The sequence below is a fragment of the Lytechinus variegatus genome, chromosome 11 (assembly GCF_018143015.1).
Source record: "Lytechinus variegatus isolate NC3 chromosome 11, Lvar_3.0, whole genome shotgun sequence".
NCBI classification, from domain to species: Eukaryota; Metazoa; Echinodermata; class Echinoidea; order Temnopleuroida; family Toxopneustidae; genus Lytechinus; species Lytechinus variegatus.
In genome coordinates this window covers 373,964-394,519 of record NC_054750.1, presented here as the reverse complement: position 1 = coordinate 394,519, position 20,556 = coordinate 373,964, and the positions used below count along the sequence as shown (strand labels likewise).

General features: G+C 37.1%; 1 protein-coding gene across 1 annotated transcript in view; it reads right to left on the bottom strand.

Moving 5' to 3' along the window:
* LOC121423778 overlaps window positions 1–15,811 on the bottom strand; it is a 53,308-nt gene extending 37,497 nt beyond the window's left edge. The window contains exon 1 of the mRNA XM_041619265.1: window positions 15,462–15,811. The gene's annotated coding sequence lies outside the window, so the exon portion shown is untranslated. The remainder of the gene's footprint in view (window positions 1–15,461) is intronic.
* Between the last annotated feature and the right edge of the window lie 4,745 nt (window positions 15,812–20,556).

Here is a 20,556-nt window from a genome sequence, read left to right as displayed (position 1 = left end):
TACATTACTCAAACGAACGTTCCGATGTGGGGGAGGATGAGGGTGTGTGGGGTGTATTTCTCTCTCTCTCTCTCTCTCTCTCTCTTATTCCCCCGTTCTCATATTCTTCTTTCTTTTTATGTCTCCATCGCACGCGCACACTTTTTTTTTTAAGTATACACTTAATTACCAATAATGCATATAGCATTTCCATTTATTTAAAAACAGGATAAAAGAGCATTGTAGATTAAATGTCTCGCTCACGGGCATAGGTGCCGCGGCCGGGGCTCGAACCCCGGACTTTCCATGTATAGCCAGGCGCCTTAGACCACTCGGCCACGGCACCTCTACACACACACGCACACACATCTACGCACACCCACGAGTCAAGATTGTCACCCACTCACGTACTCTGTTCCTTCCACTATGCCATTGTTTGTCTTCTGTTTGTTTTCTCACCTATACACTTCATGAAATGTGTAGTTTACTCTTTTGGTTTCCACAACCACACACCCATTAAAAAGGTTACACACTAGTAAGAAATATCTCACATTGCTTGACATTAAAGCATCCTTGTAATTTTGGTTTCTTTGTAATTTCTACTTCTCTGACATGATATAATACCCGGGAATGAAAAAGTAATCCGATTAGAATACCAACAAATGCACAAGATGACATGTGTATCGAAAAAATTATTGTTTATTTCTGCTCTACATGTAGAAAAAGTCAGAATGCTCCCAATTCATTTTCTTTCTCGTTCTCTTTTTCAATACGTATATATGTAAACTGGGTAGGAAAGTCGTTACTATTTCAGCTTTCGTCGAAGTATCTTCATAGACTCTGTTCATTCCCCTCACCTTCAATCACCCCCCCCCCCCCTTCTCTCCTCTCCCTCTCTCCCCCTCCGCTCTCTCACTGCAGCTAATTTCAAGGTGTTTCTTCGCAGTCCATACCGAATTAATCAGCTTTCCAACGAAATATAACATGACAATTTGAAGGAAATCGAAGGAAAAATCATAAACGATTGATATGATAAACAAACTGTCACTTCAGAGAGAAGTACAGGAATGTAGAGGAAGATAATGCTATCATTGCAGAAACGGTATTGACGAGGATGTCTGATTCCTAATATGATTTGTGGACATTGCAATAAAGAAGACGGTGGATTGAAGTTTTCTGTTGTATTGTGTTATTTCTGTGCGTTTCATAATTATATACCCTTCGATGATCGGAATTTTCCAGAAAGACCGCGCTTTTGCTGAAGCACATCAGTAAAACTTCATTTCAAACTTTAAAGAAATGTTCTATTATATTTATTGGAAATATGTCACCACTACCATGACTACGTTTGAAACATTTAAAACATAAAACGCTGTAACTCTCATTAAGTGGAATTAATTCCTTCCCACGAAATATCTTGATAAAAAGAGAGCTTTGAAAAAATATTCGCTTAGTATTTGTGTTTTAAATGGGGGGAGGGGTGTGATCTGTGTGTGGTCTCTTATTGACTGTGTGTTATACGCACATAGTCTTAAAATATACGTTTTTAGATATCTGCTAATACTACAGAGAATAAATTGACCTATAATTGTATTTGGATAGAGAAACAACTTAGATGTTTTTTGAGAGGAAAATGAATCGCTTGGCTACTTGGTAACTTAATTATTGTGGTATAAAGTATTGAGTAATTAATTGACATGTTATCATTCAAGTGTGTCTATATTACTAGACTACACTAGCACTATGGGTCAGGAAACTGGCCAGGTATGAGTAGTTGAGGACTCGAGACGGCGCTCGTATCTGCTATTCCTAATTCCTAATATTCCTAATATTCTTGTGTAAGCTCTGACTGAGGCAGTTTGATATATTTGCAACACGATAAATACGCATTGTGGGACCAAAGTGAGGGGTTTACCTTTTGAATAACTTCTGAAAATATTTGTATTTACCAATAAAAGTGTGATATTTGATCCCATCTTTGTTTGTTTTTGTTTTATTTCGATCAAGTCAGTACAATCAGGTAAAGTTTAGTTCATTGTTCACGGGCTGACACTCCTTCTTTCTAGATAAAAGATTACAACTCTTAACCCTTTACATCACAGGCAACCTTGTCTTCTTGAAACATTTCATCCAAAGACGAACAGCCCTCTACATAATTCAGCAAATACACTTGTTAAAGGAGTCGTTAATTTATTGGACACAAAAAAGCCCAAGGGAGGAAGTCGGTGAGCTTTCAGCTTGCAATGTAAGAGCCTTGTCAATTTTCAATCTTTATTTATCTTTCGCGTCAATTGTAATTTTTTTTTTTACCATTTACCTTATTAATTGCTAATGGACAGTTGGTGCCATATTCCTATTGAAAAAAATGCAACCATATTCCAGAAGCTGGTAAATTAAACGATCATTATTGTTTACCATTACTAGACCTTGAGAACATTTTGTTAAGGCATGAACATGCATGAATATGAAAACAAATTACATTTGTTTTCTAAAAAAACTCCATTTCAATGCTAATAACTCCCTTTCCCCCAACATGACTTTACCTACCTTCACTTCTTTTATTCATATCGCCATGTATTTTATTATAGTCTTCGTCCATAGAAACCATCATAATATTCTTTCTTCGAATCAATACGTGATACTCTTGTAATCAACGACAGTATGGCATTAACATCGATTGTTAGGTGTTCAAGCCTTTTCACACCAAAGTTAGGGAAAGTTCTAAAGCTACTATGCTAGCCTTCCGGTACCGTTTGGGATAGAGTTACTCAGCCCTACCCCCCCCCCCCCCTCCTCCTCCTCCCCCACTGGTCCTCCCTGTCATCGGTTATTTAGCATATAGCTGTGCTTGTAGTGTATTCACATTATTTAACATACTAACGTATTCTGAAACACCATCTGAAGAGAGTCACAGTGAATCAGGAAAATGAGAACAATTTAAGCACAAATATGCTCGTTTCTGGTCAAGGTTATTCCCCAGGAGTTTGTAGTTCTGTGTTTACTAAGATGTCCTGATCTGTAATTTAAATTGGTAAAGTATCATATAATAGTGATGATAGGGCCGATGGCATATGAGCAGCATAATGAATGAGGTACATCATTCATTGTCAATATTGTTATCTCTGATAACACAATGTATGTCAGAATGCCGATGTTGGAACATGAATCTTCCTCCTTGACTTCCCTCTAAAATTACCCTACAAGATGTAATTACGAAATGGACGATTTCTTTGAGGGGAAATAAAACAAAGCACCGGAGGTATTATGCAAACAAGTATAGTCTGTTGAATGGGTAATGATGAAAAAATACATTTCATGATTGATTATGATTCTCATTTATAAACAAATTAAAAGAAAAATATATATACAGTATTGGGAAGCGTGAGTAGGAGTGTTCTTTTGTGTGTTGTTGTAGGAGTGTGGGCGTACGTTGTGGGTATCCGTGAGTACGCACGCTATTGTTAATTTAATATTTTTCTGGGTCTTTTCAAATATTATTAAGATGGAGGCACACTTTCGGACCGTCTCAAAAGATATTCCTCGGCTTGGGTTACAATGTTTACCAGTACAGAGCTAAATAGCCCGTAGCATGAAGATAAACACTCGTTGCTATTATAGGTCACTGTATAACAAACGTCTTGGAGATGAACATTGAAATGATAATGGCCACGTTAGGGGATCAAACGAACCGCCGATCATACCAAAGGAACTGAAGAAGCAAACATGTCAAAATGTGGACTGAATTTGCTGGATATTCTCAGATGATCTTCGCGCTTCTTTTTCATTGACGAAGTTGGAACATATACGGGTGGCAATCCTGAAGCTCGATTAAAAGGAAATTTGCGTTACCAATAATCTAAATACATTGCCCGTTCAGATATACAATTTTCACCAAAAAATTATTCATTTATTTAATAATTTTGCATTTCGAGGTTTTAACAATTAACATGATTAAAGAACAAATATCTATCGAAGGAATTGCGCCATTCATACCACAAAAAAATTGGGAAAAGTCAATAGGTCCATAGGAGAGCTTGTGCGTCGCATCTTAGAGTAGGCTAGACCATAGCATGATCCTTCTAATGTGCAAAGAGCCATCACTGCATTTAGCTGAGCGGAAAAAAAAACTGGTTATGGTTTTTCGCAGCTGCTGGGATGACCTACATTAGGGAGAGATTTCTGTGGATGTCTGTCAACAGAAGTCCAAAGCATAGAGCAAAAGGTGTAGTGCGGATAGTTAAAGCATCTGTTCCCGATCTTGGGTTCGCTAGTTTCCTCACAATGTTGTTCTTTCTTCAACTTTTCTTCTGTCTTTACAATATGTTCTTTGTACGTAAAAGAACAACCTAGTGTGGCACCATGGTAGATCGGTGGTGTGTTGCACCATGTTCCATACCATCTGATTTTGAATTGGGTTTTCTCCTAATAACCCAAAGATGATTGCAGCATAGAAAGGATTCAAACTTGCTTGGAGAAAACTGAATGTTTTTCCACTTCTCTGAATGACTGCATCTCTGAGGCGATCCCTGAGTCGATGCAGAATCCATCAGCAAACATCTAACTCATAGTACTTGGATAAACTGGTTGGTCATTCTTGAAGATATCAAAAGGAATGGGCGAAGACGCTTCCTTGTTGATGACCATCTACTGCGAGTATCGAGTGCCATTCAGATTCAAATTAGACCGCCAGTTTAAGAACAGGTCCTTGTACCATAGACATGATAGAAGGAACGTTCACGTCACGGTTTCAGTCGGGAATTCATCCTGCGAATGCTTCTTCCGCACTACCTAACCTAAACTACCAGTGATTTCAAACATAGACAGTCACTGTAAAAAAAATCGCACCCTTCAAATGTAATGTATATTTGCAGTTTCAATGCTTGTTGCACCTTTCAGGGCGTATTTAGCTAACACTTTGTACCCTTAGAGGTGCAGGATTCTTACCTTTAGAACAGGTGTAAATGTGAACCTTTTGAACGCAAATGGGTGCACATAGGTTCAATGTTGCACGTATTAGGGTACGAACAACAACGAAGAGGTGCAAATATGCATCGTTCATCTCACTTAGGGTGCAAAGTTGCATCCGAAATCGTGCTGCCATTCGCCTGTTTAGGGCGCCAGCTCGAACCACTTTTTTCTTTGTGTGTGTTTATTGCCATATTGTGCCTTGTTTGTCTCTAATTTAAGTGATAACTTATAGTGTAGACATTAGAATCGCTTGAGGGTATTACTCAGATCAATTAACCTTCAGGATCTTATAACCCTCCTCTTCAGTGGTTATACACCTATAAAGAGAACTATTATTTTATTGTGCCATTCATTTCCGAACCGATCGTGAACGAATGTGCGGTTGGGAATACCATGATGAGGATCCAAACACATTAAAAGCCATCACAACCAACATCGGATGAGAGTAAAAACAACCCTCATTATTCCACTATCATTGACTTAAGCAGCGTCAAAGAAAACATTGGTCTATTAACGCTTTCTAAGCTTTGAGAGTCACGCTCGGCGTATCGAACCCGATTGTGATTGACTTTCCGATGTTACTGAAATAGTCACCACGGTTGTGAATCCAGCTTTCCACAAATGCAAGAGTAATTGCTTAAGACGCTTACACATGCTTTCACGTTATTATGTTTTATTACAGATTTTCAGTTTGTAACTTCAGACGATATTCCGTGATGATTAAAGTTTTAATGACAAATAGATTTGTTATTCATCTACCAATCTTAAACTTGTTTTACGTAGTGACTAACAATCGAAAATGACTTATTTTCACAAAAGTGATATAGACTAACTGCCCTCTCAATTGCTTGAGAGAAAACGGTACCACATAGGGAGTTCAGTGTTGTTCACAAACTCGAATCTCCTAAGACATGTAAGATTCATAATGTAAACTCAGAGTGTTTTCAACCACAGTATACACAAAGTGTCCCACATGGGGAGTTCACAGTGTGTTCACAAATCCAAATGTTTGCAGATGTGATTGAGTGATGGTGTGTGATAGTACGTGTATCATTCAGAAGAAAAGTCAAGAGTTTTTAGGATTGCGTCACTCTGTTCAAATTATTACAGTCAATGATATATGTATCAATCAATCGTAAGAAACTTACAGTCACGTTTGTTTCAGTCAACATCTCAATCGTCTATGAATTGATCATAGAAAAAATTGGCTGAAAATGAGTTTGTTACAAATTAACATTTATTAAGTAATCACATTTTGTCCTTAGGTGTCTATATAGGAATAAAAAAAATCTGAGTTAAAAAAAATGAAAATGTAACCGCATAAAAAGCATGTGTGGGCATAAAGGATTTTCGTTAAAACCAGAAAGTTAGGTCACTGAATTTATAAGTTTTATTGAACAATGTTAAACAATGAACGATACAATCTGGAATTAATATTTAGGAGGATGGGGATATGTTCCAAGACAATGTCTCATAAATTATTTCTCAACTAGTGTCAGAAATGCCACCTTTTTGCTCCATTCAAAGAAAATGTACGAGCGTGATTAAATTACCTATAAGTATGAAGATTTGAATTAAATTGTAACTCGTAATCCTAATGAATAATTGAAGTTAAATATCGAGGAGGAATCTTATCAATCTATCCTATGAAGATCTCTCATTCTATGTAACCTCATGTAAAATTGTGTGAATATTTTATTGATTATTCGGAGTAGACAACTAGGGGACTACAGCACAATGCTTAAGAGTTTTTTATTTGATCGTATAGTCGTTCACCAGGAATACTAAATGATGCTTTATATTCTATGCATTCTAAGACACCCCCTCCCCCCAACAAAAAAAATGTACGCTGGGGAATAAGTGCCACGAGTCTACACATACTTTGATAAATGGTTAAAGACGACAAGAATCGATATCAATATGCCGACAACAAAGTTCCCTTTTTTGAAATTTGAATTTCAGGACACCATAATGCATTCTTTGTTGAGGATAACGTATAACATTATCACACTAACTACGATACAATGATTGTACTGAAGAATAGCTAGATCATATAAAAAAAATATTTAATTTAAGGGTGCGTAGTTATTAAAAGTTAATCTTTTAATATGGGCTTAAGGCCTGTGATGAAAATGAAACAGAACTGAAAACCATTCCCTTGTTTCTCATGACTGGGAACATTAGTAAAACAAAAAATTTTTACATCGTTTATGCAAATCATCTTTGACCTGAATCTTGCGCACGTGCTTTCCAATAGTTTAAGTCGAATAAGGGACACTACAAACAAATGATGCGGTCCTACTCCACCTTTATTGCGTCTGATTCCGAATTGCAGAATACAGTATAGTTGCTTATCTAGGTCAAGAGAATCTACCTGTATTCTCTGCTGGGCTTTGTAGAAAATGGGGATGGGAAGGTCTCCTATCCACCTTTGCATTACCCCTCGCTTAATACTTTCAAGTCAATCATGTTTGCAGGGATTTATGTGGGTTGGAAGTTAATGACGATGGACATGCTTGCCGAGAAGTGTTGGTGCTGTTCCTCGGTTATTCTGGCGGTGGACGTGTTGATTCTCATGAATGAGTTAAGTGGATAATGGTAGCTTGCATGACCGAGAATGCCATCTAAACATGAAAAGTGAGAAGACCTCCGAGGCTTAAACGTCTCCACTGAGGGGTCTTTTCAGTCTCCAGACGCGGATAGGGTAAAGGGGGTCGGTACAAAATAGCGCTAATTCTCCTACGAAAACTAGACGGAAGCGGATGAGATTATGCCTACATGTTAACCATCTTTTAAATAATAGAGTATCTCTTATCCAACTTTGTTTCCATATATGGCGAATAAACCAAATTTACCTCATAGTTGCTTGTTCACTTTTGAAGTGCATTTTGTGACGGCATTCTGACAGCGTGTCGGGGCAGTTTGTACCTCAGAGAAATGTTATTCTGTTACTCCAAAAAAATTTAGGATGTCGACGGAAGTGGGTACTTCTGCTCAGCTCAGTGAAAGTATTTTATATGGGATTATTTTTCACTAGACCTTTTTTAATCATATGATACGATATAAAATATATTTCAAATTGTCTCTATTTTTTGCCAGTGCCATATCTTAAGTCGATATGGTAACATAGAAGAAGCATGTTTATAGATTTAAGACATTTATACATTTCAACGTTTATTGTAGCCTAATTAATCATATATATATATATATATATATATATACATATATCCACTTGGTATGGGATTGGCTGAGGTTTCCAAAAAGTACTCAATGCCGGGGCAGGGCAATAATTATTATACATGCATATTCATATCTTGGTCAATTCCGTCCACTGGTTCAGTTCCAGTGGACGGAACTGACCGAGGTATGATTACGTATGTATAGTAGCTATGCTGATTAGCGACATATCCCTGTCAGAAAGGACAGTGTTTCAGAAAATGTTCACAGTGTAGAATAAGTGCGAAATCATTGTTTCAATGTTGAATTTTAGCGTTTTAATGGTGAACAATGATTTTACAGCTCATTGCGCGGTCTGTGGTCACTCATGCTTTAAAAGGTGTTTACGGTGGTAATCATCTTCACAATGTCACATTCGACCGTTTGAACGCTGTGAATTGCAACTTCACAAAGTCCACTATGTTAACACACTGTAGAGTTCTTTGAATACGTTGTGAGCGCAATGTAAACACACTGTAAACGCACTGTGAACACACAATGAACACACTGTGAGATATACTGTGAACACATTGTGAGCGCACTGTAAAGACACTGTAAACGCACTGTGAACACACTATGAGCGCACTGTAAACACACTGTAAACGCACTGTGAACACACTATGAGCGCACTGTAAAGACACTGTAAACGCACTGTGAACACACTATGAGCGAACTGTAAACACACTGTAAACGCACTGTGAACACACTATGAGCGCACGGTAAACACACTGTAAACGCACTGTGAACACACTATGAGCGCACTGTAAACACACTGTAAACGCACTGTGAACACACAGTGAGCGCACTGTGCACGGTACTGTGATACACTGTGATCATACTGTGAACACACTGTGAAGTTCTGTGAACACTTTGTGAGCGCACTGTGAGCAGACTCTCCTTTTTAGATTTTTTCCTTAGCGAAATGCATAATTTCTCAGCAAGTTTCATTTCAGTATTATTATTCTAAAGAATAAATGTTTAGGGGGTCGTTTCATCCTTATCATCATCTACCAAAAAGTGGTATAAATGTGTTTAATCGATAGCTGTGCTAACAAAGCCCAACAGATGGATGTCGTGTTCTTTTAAGAACCCCATGAAATAACCTTGAAACTTTTAGTGATCCTAACTGTGATTGATATTCATCAAGTGTTTCTCGAGTGTCTCTTCTTCATGGTAGTTATACCCCTCCAAACTAGACATTTATCTGACCATGAAAAACAGAGAAGGGAATTTAACATTACATGTATTACAGTTGGAGTCTTGTCGACTTTTCTAACTAAATTTTAGACATTACTTCTAAAGGGTTTTTTTTGCCTTAAGACTAAGTAATTTTCTTATGGCATTATATAAAAAGTATACATTTATTTGAAGAACATCTTGATAACGAAATGATGTCTATTATTTCTATCACTCTTTACCTAAGGGGGTCAAAATTGCATCTCCTTCTTAATCAAAATTTAATCGGATCCCCGATACCAGACTTGTTAACATTGTTAACATTAAACTTTGATCAAATTATTATTTTATAACTGCTTAAGAATTGATATACTATATTTTTAAAACCAATAAGCATTGTATTGCTTCTTTACTTTTAAATATAAATACCCTGAGAATTTTGTTTGCAAGATTGAAGGAGGAAAGTAATTTATTTTTCTATTCACAAGGGTTTGTTTGAATTTTCTACTGATTATATTTTAATAACACTAGTCCAACCTTTATCCAGTAGGCCTACAAGTTCATTCCTTGCCTTAAAATCTCGATAGAGACATTTTCATTTTTTCTGAGAGACATTAATTGGTCGAAGTAGGAGTATCATGGTCGGAGGAACTCTCTTCAGACGGGCACTACTTCGACCTTTCTTTCAACTGGACTCTCTCCGACCAAAACAGCCTACGTCTGGGTCGTGGTAAGATCTTTCAATTTTATTCCATGCGTAATAGAATTTTACTCCGAATCCGAACCCACGTCTGCACGAGGCTAATGTAGGTTTTCCTCTAGATCCTTATGATTGAGAACTTGTAGTGTTAACATGCTTTAGGTGACGATTTCGTTCTGCAATTTAACCCTGAATTGGGAAATGTGTTAAACATAATACACCACTGCATTAGGCGTACTAATATGCGCTTGTGATCCAGCTGCATACTGATCTAGGGTCCGCGGTTCAAGCGCCGCCGTGGTTGATGACTTAAGGCTGGTGACGTTAAGGATCAGTCATTAAATCATGTCCAAACACATAAAGATTACTGTATACCTGGGACCCGTGGCAGACAGAGTTGCGATCAAACGCAACTCAAAAGATCTTGGGCAACTTGATTTTCAGCCAATGAAGCACCCGTATTCTGCACTAGCGCTTGATATTTTAATTCTCTTGCGTTAAAATGCAACTATTTCTGACCCCCTGTCCATGTAAATTACAGAGTGGCATTACCATTTTTAATTCATTCAGAGAAAATAAAATTCACAAGATGCATCTGCGTCACATTTTACGATTTTTGTACATTTTATCATCGTTATTTTGATTGGCTCCTGAGCCTTGTCTCCATGTCAGGTTCTATGGTAATGTAACCACGATCTTAAGTCTTTTATAAAATGAGCCTTGCCCCTTGAGTGCTTATGAACACTGTCACAGGTCATTAATAGTCAAATGGACACCCCATTCATGTCCACCGTGGTCTACCGCGGAACTAATTAGCCTATAGTTTCTGTCTTCAAATGAGAGAAGACAGTACTCTTTCCTCTGCGCTAGAACTCTATTAAAGAATTTCCTTTCTGTCGGCATCCCATATGTTTTAGGATCATGCATACTGCAGTAGTGGTCAGTAGCATTCATCAAAAACCCTTCACTGCATTTTTTTTTCTCTCAATTCTTCCCTTGAAACTTCCAGACTATTTTCGGACTTCGTACCAGTTCGTCGAGTTGCGGTTTGGTATAAATGCATATTAAACACGATGTTAACATTTTACAGGTCACCAAAAGAGCCATGCTGAAAATTTTAAGGGGAATTCGGTGCTTAAAACGGCATGGAGAAGAAATTGCTCAACAGTTATTAAGATCAAGACTCCAGTGCATGCTATCATGATTTTCAATAATCTAGTGTAGTGGAAATTATATTTGTTCCATCCTAATAATAATGTTGAAGTGGGATTGTATAATCTATAAAGAGTAGCTTTTTGTAGCCCTGAATAAACATGATAAAATTATTACGTTTTCTAATACATTGCCCCCCCCCGATCCCTCCACCCCTTCTTTTTATTTCTCTCTCGCTGTCTATATGGGTCTTTTCACACGTGAATTGTAATTATGACTGTGATTAGCGTTCATGATTCTAATCATGTTCTAGTTTGGTTTCACACGGGCTGAATATTCGTTATTAGCCTTATTTTTCACTGGAATCAACATTCAAATTATGAATATTTTTTACCGTGTGAAACGGCGGTATCTCTCCTCTCTCTAAACGACGTTTCTCTATTTCTGTTCTCTCCGGCTTAATCTTTAAATCAATTGGTTCATATACCTCCTTAGTTCTGTTTTTTTTTTCCATTTCGTCCTGTTCCCAAACATTACCACTACGCAAAAACTTTTCTTCCCTCGTTAACACCATACACTGTAAAGCGTAACACCCTTTCAATATACCTGGGGTCACGCATTAACAAGTCCTCAAAATGGAAGAAAACTGCCTAAAGTCAAACTGGTGTTGAGTAACCCATCGCAAAAGGACACGGTAACTGTAGAATGAAGGGTCTCCTTAAAAACAGAGGGTACATTGACATGTGTAATCACACGCTTGGGGGCTTCCTGGAAACTGACTCCGATTTCAGTTTTTTCTTCTTTCTATTTTCTCCAAAAGCTGTTTACCTCATTTTCAAAAACAAAAGAATATGCCATCTACTTTTAAAAGATATTAGGAAGAAGTGGTAGGGGAAACTATAATAGGAAAACAAGGGAAAAGGGGAAGAATAATGAGAGGAAAGGATTAATATCCTTATCTGATCGGGCAGTCACAAGTTCTTTTTTGAAGGGCTCCCCTTGTTTCGTTCTCATCGACAAATTAAAACAAAGTTGTTCATGGAGGAAGAATGCCTCAGCAAAAACGTGACAAGCAATAAAGGAGATTATCAAAAAACGGTCGACATTTGCAAATTTTGACAAGGACATTATAAGACGGTCCGATTTTCCTACTTTTGTATTTGCTTGTCCAACATGTCACAATGAGGAATCGCGCGAAGCCAGCTAGTTTTGTACGACACTATGTGCACGTTGCGATGGGTATACTTTTAAAGATTAAATGTTCTCGAGATTTGACATTAATGTGATTGGATCTATGCATCAATCTGTCATTGGCAAATTAAATTGGAGTCTTGTTATTGAAGTTTACCATCATGGGAAGGTTGTCTGTTACCCAGCGGGAATGTAATGAAAAGAATAGGAACTTACCTATCGCTGTGACGTATTATGATCAATAAAAGTTATGAACAATTAGCACCGAGGTTCGAAACTCAGTCATGTCTCTCAGTGATAGTCTAAAGGTCGGTCTTCGGGACAAGGAGAGCGAAAGCGAGAGATAGACACCCCCACACACAAACACACACACCCACACGCACCCACGCACACACACACACACAACACACACACAGAGAAGGTGTAACATAAGTTATATAATTGTATTATCATGATTATGAAAGTGACATTTTTTTTTAACTTTTCTCTCGTTCAAATATAAACATCATTTTGTATCACATTTATGGTTTGTCCTGAGATCCTTTGATTAGGTTTCATTTGAAATGATTTATATATTATATACATAAACAAACTTTCACGGGATTGCATTCATAATTACAGACAACAATAATACTTTCTTAAAATTAATTACGAAACTCGCGAATTATTTGTGATATCTGTTACCGGCCAGCACTTATTTGGATTTAATTTTCAACATGAACATTTAGAATACATACGTAAGGGAAATTTTTCTTAAAAGTGCATAATTTTAGTTGTATCATTGATATTTTATCACACACTCCAATCATCGGTATGGTTACAAAACACTGGGTATAACGGCCCTTTTATGTATTTTATTTAATTAATTTTATAATAAATGCTGTCGTCCATCGGATTAAACAGATTTAAAAAGTATATAATTCATTACACTATAAAAAAAGGACACCGAATGCAACGTAATCTTTCATGTTAGATTTGACTACGGATACTATTTGGCAGGTACACTTATGGTGGAAAACACTTTTAGCGAGACATCTTATTTCGATTTATTAATCTCCCTTGACAATAGACTAGGGTTTCCCAAGCTAGCAATGAACTATATATCATTGAAAAGATGTTTAGGTGGAATCCATAAATGCGAGGTTAAGGATGAGGATGTAGAAAATGAAAAATATTTTAATAATTGATTATATACTTAGGGGTTACAAGCATAATATACATTTCATTGTCTGAATTACATTAAGGAAATTAAATAGTCTAAAATCATACATGTACACACCACGGGTCTTCGCCTCTATCACCTATAATTCATAAATTTGTGATACCGTAGATACGATTATCGAGGTAAGATATGATGAAATCTGACAAATTTGAAAGTAACGGTTTATGCTCGTTTTTTTTCATCATGATATGGGATGGTATTCTCCAACAACATAAGATTGATGATAATATTTGAATTGTATATTGATAGCTTCTTTTTAGGTACATATTGGAATCAATTAGATGCAGACTCCTCATCCCTATATCATTTTTATTCTGTATAGATATATCCCTCTAAAACATAGATAATTGATCCCTAAAAGAGCTTTAAATTGCTTTCCCGCCCTTCTAATATTCAAAACACCCTTTTAAGGGGCATTAGCGAGGTAACAGTCACCTGGAATGCTTTATAACATCCCCCTTGAGTCAAACAAAGAAACATGTTTCCCTAAAATAATTAAAGATTCATAAAGACATTCCCGGTTGCTTTGAAATAGATTCATAAGGGGTAAACACTATTCACAGAACAAGTACTTGACCACTTTATGGGAGCTATTACTTAACGCTGCCACTCATTAAAAATACAAACATGCTCCTTCTACTTGTACTTCACAGCGCTCAAGTATAACCTCCTTTTTTCAACCTGCACAGGGGTCGAAGTTTGTTTGCCAGTGAGAGTAACACATGAATAAACTTTCAATGAAATACTCAAAAGGCATTTATTGACAACAATGATAAAGTAACGAGTGAAGTTCAACTCATTTAAAACCTTTATAACTGTCCAAATTTGTAACGCATTCAAACTAAATGTCAATTAAGTATTGTTGTACACTTGTTGATAGAAAAGTCAATTATTCTCCGGAGGCAAAATCAATTACATTTTCTAGTTTTGGAAAATATATTTTAAAAGTAGATAAAAATATATATATTATGTTCATTTTAATCAGATTTTAAATAATAATTGGAACGGTTTGTAGGAAATATCGAATATGTTTAAATGTCGTATTCAATGTAAAACCGAATAAGATGACATGATTGTCGTTTAAAAACAATCAGTTTGCTGAAATCGATCTACCGTAGATGTGAAACAACTCATTTCTATTTTTGACGCGTTTTTTCACATTTTTTTTTTTAGATATTCTCGATTTCTTTAGAGAGAGCTGGGGGCGTTTCATCAATATTTTCGTCCGACAAGTTGTCAGATCTTACATCTTTCCTGGATTCTGATTGGTTAAGAAGCACTGTTACTATAGTAACTGTCGGATAAAACAGGACTTGTTGGATAAAACGTCCGACAAGTCCTTTCATGAAACGCTCCCCTGGTATATATAAGAATTCTTTGCTTTCTTCAATATTAAGATCAGGTAGCGCTTATGGCATCGAAGTGCTGGGTCAGTTATCAATCATCCATCACAAACCTCAAATCTTATTGAAGTTAATTTACACTGAACACTCCAAACCCTAAGTTATAAGCTATCACCCAATCTGGTTGTCCTAGTTATCAAACTTCGGGTATATGTAAGTTTTGACAGTTTACATTCGGAATGTTCACGATGTAGAGCAAGTAGGGTTAGCTAAGTACGACAGACTGGCATATAAGTTTAAACCGGTTGAAACCTATTATCTAGAAGATTAGCTTATCACAAGTCATTATTATAAAGAAATTATTTCAACCAAAAGAGTGTAATTGTTTAGAATAATTTTGATCACACTGTATTTGCCGCACCAAGTTGTACGTTATAATTACAATTCATATTTTATAGTTTAATTTTAAACATTTAATCACGTAATCTCATTTTCAATTAAAAAAATTACTTACCTTAATTAAGTTGGGTATGGTCTAGGTATGGAGAAAATAAATAAAAGAAGCTCCGTTCTCTCCAACGGTTGTCGGTCTGCAAGTTTTCCCCTTCTGTCCCCACCAGACTTGGTTTTGTTTGTCCGTCTACTGCTTAACTACTAGAATTATCTTTTGAGCTTTCCTTCTTGGTAATTTCGGACCCCGAATGCTCGAAACCTGACTGCTTTTCCTATCTGCTGCTTTTTTCTTCGGCTTCTTTCTTTATTGAGTATTTAAACACAAAATATGAAGCAGGATTTTAAACAACTCTTACAGGGAGGGCAAATCTGCGTTTGTAAGTGACTTTACGGTCGCACAGCGCCGATGGTTTATATGAAATCTGGGCATGCGCTATTTTTCACTTCTTTTTGGCCTCCGTTGATTGGTGGAAAGATCTGGCAACCCTTGGTGGCGTTACGTGCCTCTCGCAGAGAAGGGGAAAGAAAGTAAAAAAATAAAAGGTTCATCTCCCTCCCACATATGACGTAAGCTGACGTCACACTGGAAAATTGTTTCGACTGATTTTTGGAGGAAAGCATGATGTTGAACTGCTTGTTAAGACTATATTGTATCTTTACAACTGTTTGACTTCGCCCTACGTCTCTGTTTTTGCTACTGTGGTTTGGTAAACAATAGAAAGACGGGTAACGAGATTAAAAATGGGAATGGTTATAGGAACAAGAATGATCAAATATATTACTGGGGTGCCGTAGACCTTAAAAGAATCTTCATAATGATGAGCAGACAAAATGTCTTTTTTATGATAAGACCTCGATTCTGGAAAAAAAATGCTTCTTGTTGAATTCCTGCAAAGTTAACCCTAGAGCACTGCCGGTTGAGATTTTTGATACATTCATCACTCATCACCCGACGGAACTAATTGTGTTCAATAACAATATTCAATTTGATGGCGCCTATAATTTTCGATACATGATTTGATACTTCCGTAATGATATTACTTCAAGCTAAAAGGATGAGAAACATGGCTTAGTTTCATTTTTTTCTTCTTGTCTCATGATCGTTTCTTTCAAACGAATCCGATAATTTGGCTTCTTATATGATATTTCGTCATTTTTGGTGCTTAAATAGTATTATTTGTAAGTGTTCGAAAGCTCGAAATAATTGTTGATTCGGAATTCTGGTGCCTGATATTGTTTTTTTATAGCATTTACCGGTTTTTGTTGGGAGGTTTAAGTTTAGCGTTGAATGAAGAAAAAATTAATATATTCAATTCTATATATCGACTACGAGAGAGTGTTTTTGAAGAAATATTAAGTAACATTCATAGTTGGATTAAAACAATTTTAACGCCCATTACATCAGTTGTAGACGCATTTCGTAATGTGCAGTAGACGTAGGGGGCTTTTTTTGATGTGGCAAAAAAGTAATTTTCACACTTGTCATACATTTATAAATCTGTTTCTGATATAATGACTTTCAAACTTACTTCCTAGCTCCTAAGAAATTTTGAAAAAAAAATATTATTCGTAATATATTTGCCCTTCAGCGTTGTTTTTTTTAAAGTTACGAATAGCCAATAAAATGATGCATAATTAATGCTCAAATGTTTCACCTGGCTTTGCATAGATGGTTTATTACCCACAGTAATTTGCGAATTTTGAAAATGACTTGATATAAGGCGATAGATAAATGCCATTATTTATGGAAAGAATAACTGTGAGTAAATTTCAGTTGGCGTTACTTTAACTGTTTCCGCCCCCATCCCTCTCGTTGAACTTATTAAACGTACAAAGGAGGCAGCGCCAATTCCATATAGTAAATGGGAAGAAGAGCGAAAGATAACGTCACTTATTTTTCGACAAAGTAACAGCCGTAATTACGCGACATGGAACTCTATTTTAAGTTCTCTCCGTTCTTCTTTACACTTTTTCCTTTCTATTATTCTTCTCCCCCATCTTACATTTTTTCTTTACTTGAGAAATCACAGAAGAAAGAAATTATTGGCATAATTTCTGAGTCTCTTGAATCTACTTACATGTATTTTATAAATTTAATGATTTTCAAACGTGTAATTTTCTGATAATTTCCTGGCCCCTAAGACCAGGGGCGGATCCAGGATTTTCCAAAAGAGGGGCACATTTTATTTTTTGTGACAAGCAAGAAAAAGACATTCCGTCCACAAGAAAATTAAAAGGCCCCTCACAAGGGTCCTCACTTTCAAAAAGGGAGGGCACACTTGTGTTTTAACGACATTTTTAAATTAGTTTGGCTGTGCCCCCCCCCCCTCTCCCCCTGGATCCACCAGTGCCTAAGACATATTGGAATGAAGAAAATATGTATATATGATTCGCAAAATAACTTGCCCTAATCGCTCTGTGGCTGAAGGAACAGTCTTTGATGCTTTAATATTGAAAAATCTACTCCGAATAAAATAATGCCAATAATGTACAGTTCATTGGCAAATTTAAATATACAATGTTAAACGGGCAAGATCCACAAACCTGAAAAAAGCTCTTTCATATTTACTGCAAGTGTTAACATGTATCAGCTTTAATTGATTATATCAACACTCTCAATTACACTTTTGTCGAACTGATATCATCAGAAGCCAAGATGTCAGTGACTTTCACATCAAGTGAATAAGATTATTTACTAACCAACATTATCAGCATACCCTTTTAAATTTCCATTACTGACAGTCGAAAATACGATGAGCAAATATAACTCTCCTATCTAATTGCAAAAGGGGGTGTATAGATAAGACTAGAAATTAGCCTATATGATTACGTAACTCAGGTAAATATTAACTTCCCTTTTTAAACAATGTATTCTTATTATCCTATCTAATATTTAGTTATTGTTCTTAAACGGGATCGCATCGACGACAGAGACAGTATTATGACAACGTATTGAAACACGACAACCTACTCCAATCCTTGTCAAATAGTGCACACATTCTCAAAAGAAATTAACACTGCTATATGATTTCCAAATGGCACGTTTCAAAATTATCTATACCGATTCCAAAAATACACTAAAGGCGACGCCTCTTACGTTTTGGTAAATGGCCCCCAAGCGATATGGTGTGGATGTTATTGTAGATGTATATGTATTTTTCGATTTACAATGAAATTTATTTTAGTCCAGGTCCACATTAAAATATGAACAATATCGTACGGCTTCTTATTTTTCTTTCTTTATTTTGAAGTTTGTATAAAGAACATTTTTCAAGCTGGAATTGGGGAAGATCTTTATACGATACAATACTATCGTATTTTTGTGATATATACAATGTAATAAAAATCTGTAAGATAAATTTTCAGAAAATGTTCATTCGCGTATATGTCTGTATGTTTTTTTCTTAGATTCCCCTTTATTTTATAACGATTCATGTCAACGTGATAACCGAACTAATAAGTCACCTCCAGCATTCAGATATGAATGGCTTGATGACAATTGTATTTTTGTATGTTTAGCAAAGGAAGATAATTACACGTATTACACAACAACTTTCTTTAGATATAGTATTCTCTTGTCTCCGTGGGATTGTTCTCGGTCGCCATGTTTAAGGAAGCTCGTTATTTCTTACAATGATCTTAGCAACCAGACAAAAGGGATTTGATTAATCCGCCTCCCGCTATCTTATATATAGCTAGTTATACCAATTCATCGAAAGTGAACTGAGCCAGAGTCGGTGGCGTCTCGATATATTTTAACACCTCCTTTTAAAAAGCCGGACTGACATCCGCTCAGACTGAGTCCACCTTTGGTCGTGGTTTGAAGCCGGCTCCAGTCCTGCAATTGTGATGTTTCACCCCCCCCCCCTGGACGAAGGCTACTTTACCACTAAACTAAATATCGAGCAATAGTTATAAGCCAGCGAACAGAAATATATTTGCATGAAAATTCAGGTGACTGGTGCCACGTGAGTAGGCGACGCGACGCCAGCTTTTGTATAAAAACGCAATTGCCGGCATCAGACCATGTGTATCAGGAGGTATAATGATTTTCGAGGCGGCGTTATTTATTGTAGGCGTGAAGGTGGCTACGGCGTCATTTATCGTAGGCGTGTAGGTGGCTACGGCGTCATTTATTGTAGGCGTGAAGGTGGCTACGGCGTCATTTATTGTAGGCGTGAAGGTGGCTACGGCGTCATTTATTGTAGGCGTGAAGGTGGCTAAGACGTCATTTATTGTAGGCGTGAAGGTGGCTAAGACGTCATTTATTGTAGGCGTGAAAGTGGCTACGGCGTCATTTATTGTAGGCGTGTAGGTGGCTACGGCGTCATCTATTGTAGGCGTGAAGGTGGCTACGGCGTCATTTATTGTAGGCGTGAAGGTGGCTACGGCGTCATTTATTGTAGGCGTGAAGGTGGCTACGGCGTCATTCATTGTAGGCGTGAAGCTGGCTACGGCGTCATTTATTGTAGGCGTGAAGGTGGCTACGGCGTCATTTATTGTAGGCGTGAAGGTGGCTACGGCGTCATTTATTGTAGGCGTGAAGGTGGCTACGGCGTCATTTATTGTAGGCGTGAAGGTGGCTACGGCGTCATTAATTGTAGGCGTGTAGGTGGCTACGGTGTCATTTATTGTAGGCGTGAAGGTGGCTACGGCGTCATTTATTGTAGGCGTGAAGGTGGCTACGGCGTCATTTATCGTAGGCGTGTATGTGGCTACGGTGTAATTTATTGTAGGCGTGAAGGTGGCTACGGCGTCATTAATTGTAGGCGTGTAGGTGGCTACGGCGTCATTAATTGTAGGCGTGTAGGTGGCTACGGTGTCATTTATTGTAGGCGTGAAGGTGGCTACAAAGACAGCGTCGGAGCCGGCTTGAAACCCGACGCGTCATCTAATCCGAATCCAAACCTATCCGATGATGTGTCATGTTGGTATGAAGACGATTTTGCTTATGTAATACACATCATATCACCCCCTTCTAGCCGGTCACTAATTGCGCCGTTATATAGCATAGAATGGGGTATTCTTTTTGGGGGGATATGAAATAAAATACATATTGCACAACAAAAACTGTGGTGTTATCCGGTGTACATAGACGACCACACCAGTGTTAACTTGGTGGTGTAAGTTTTACACCTATAGGTGTTATTACAACA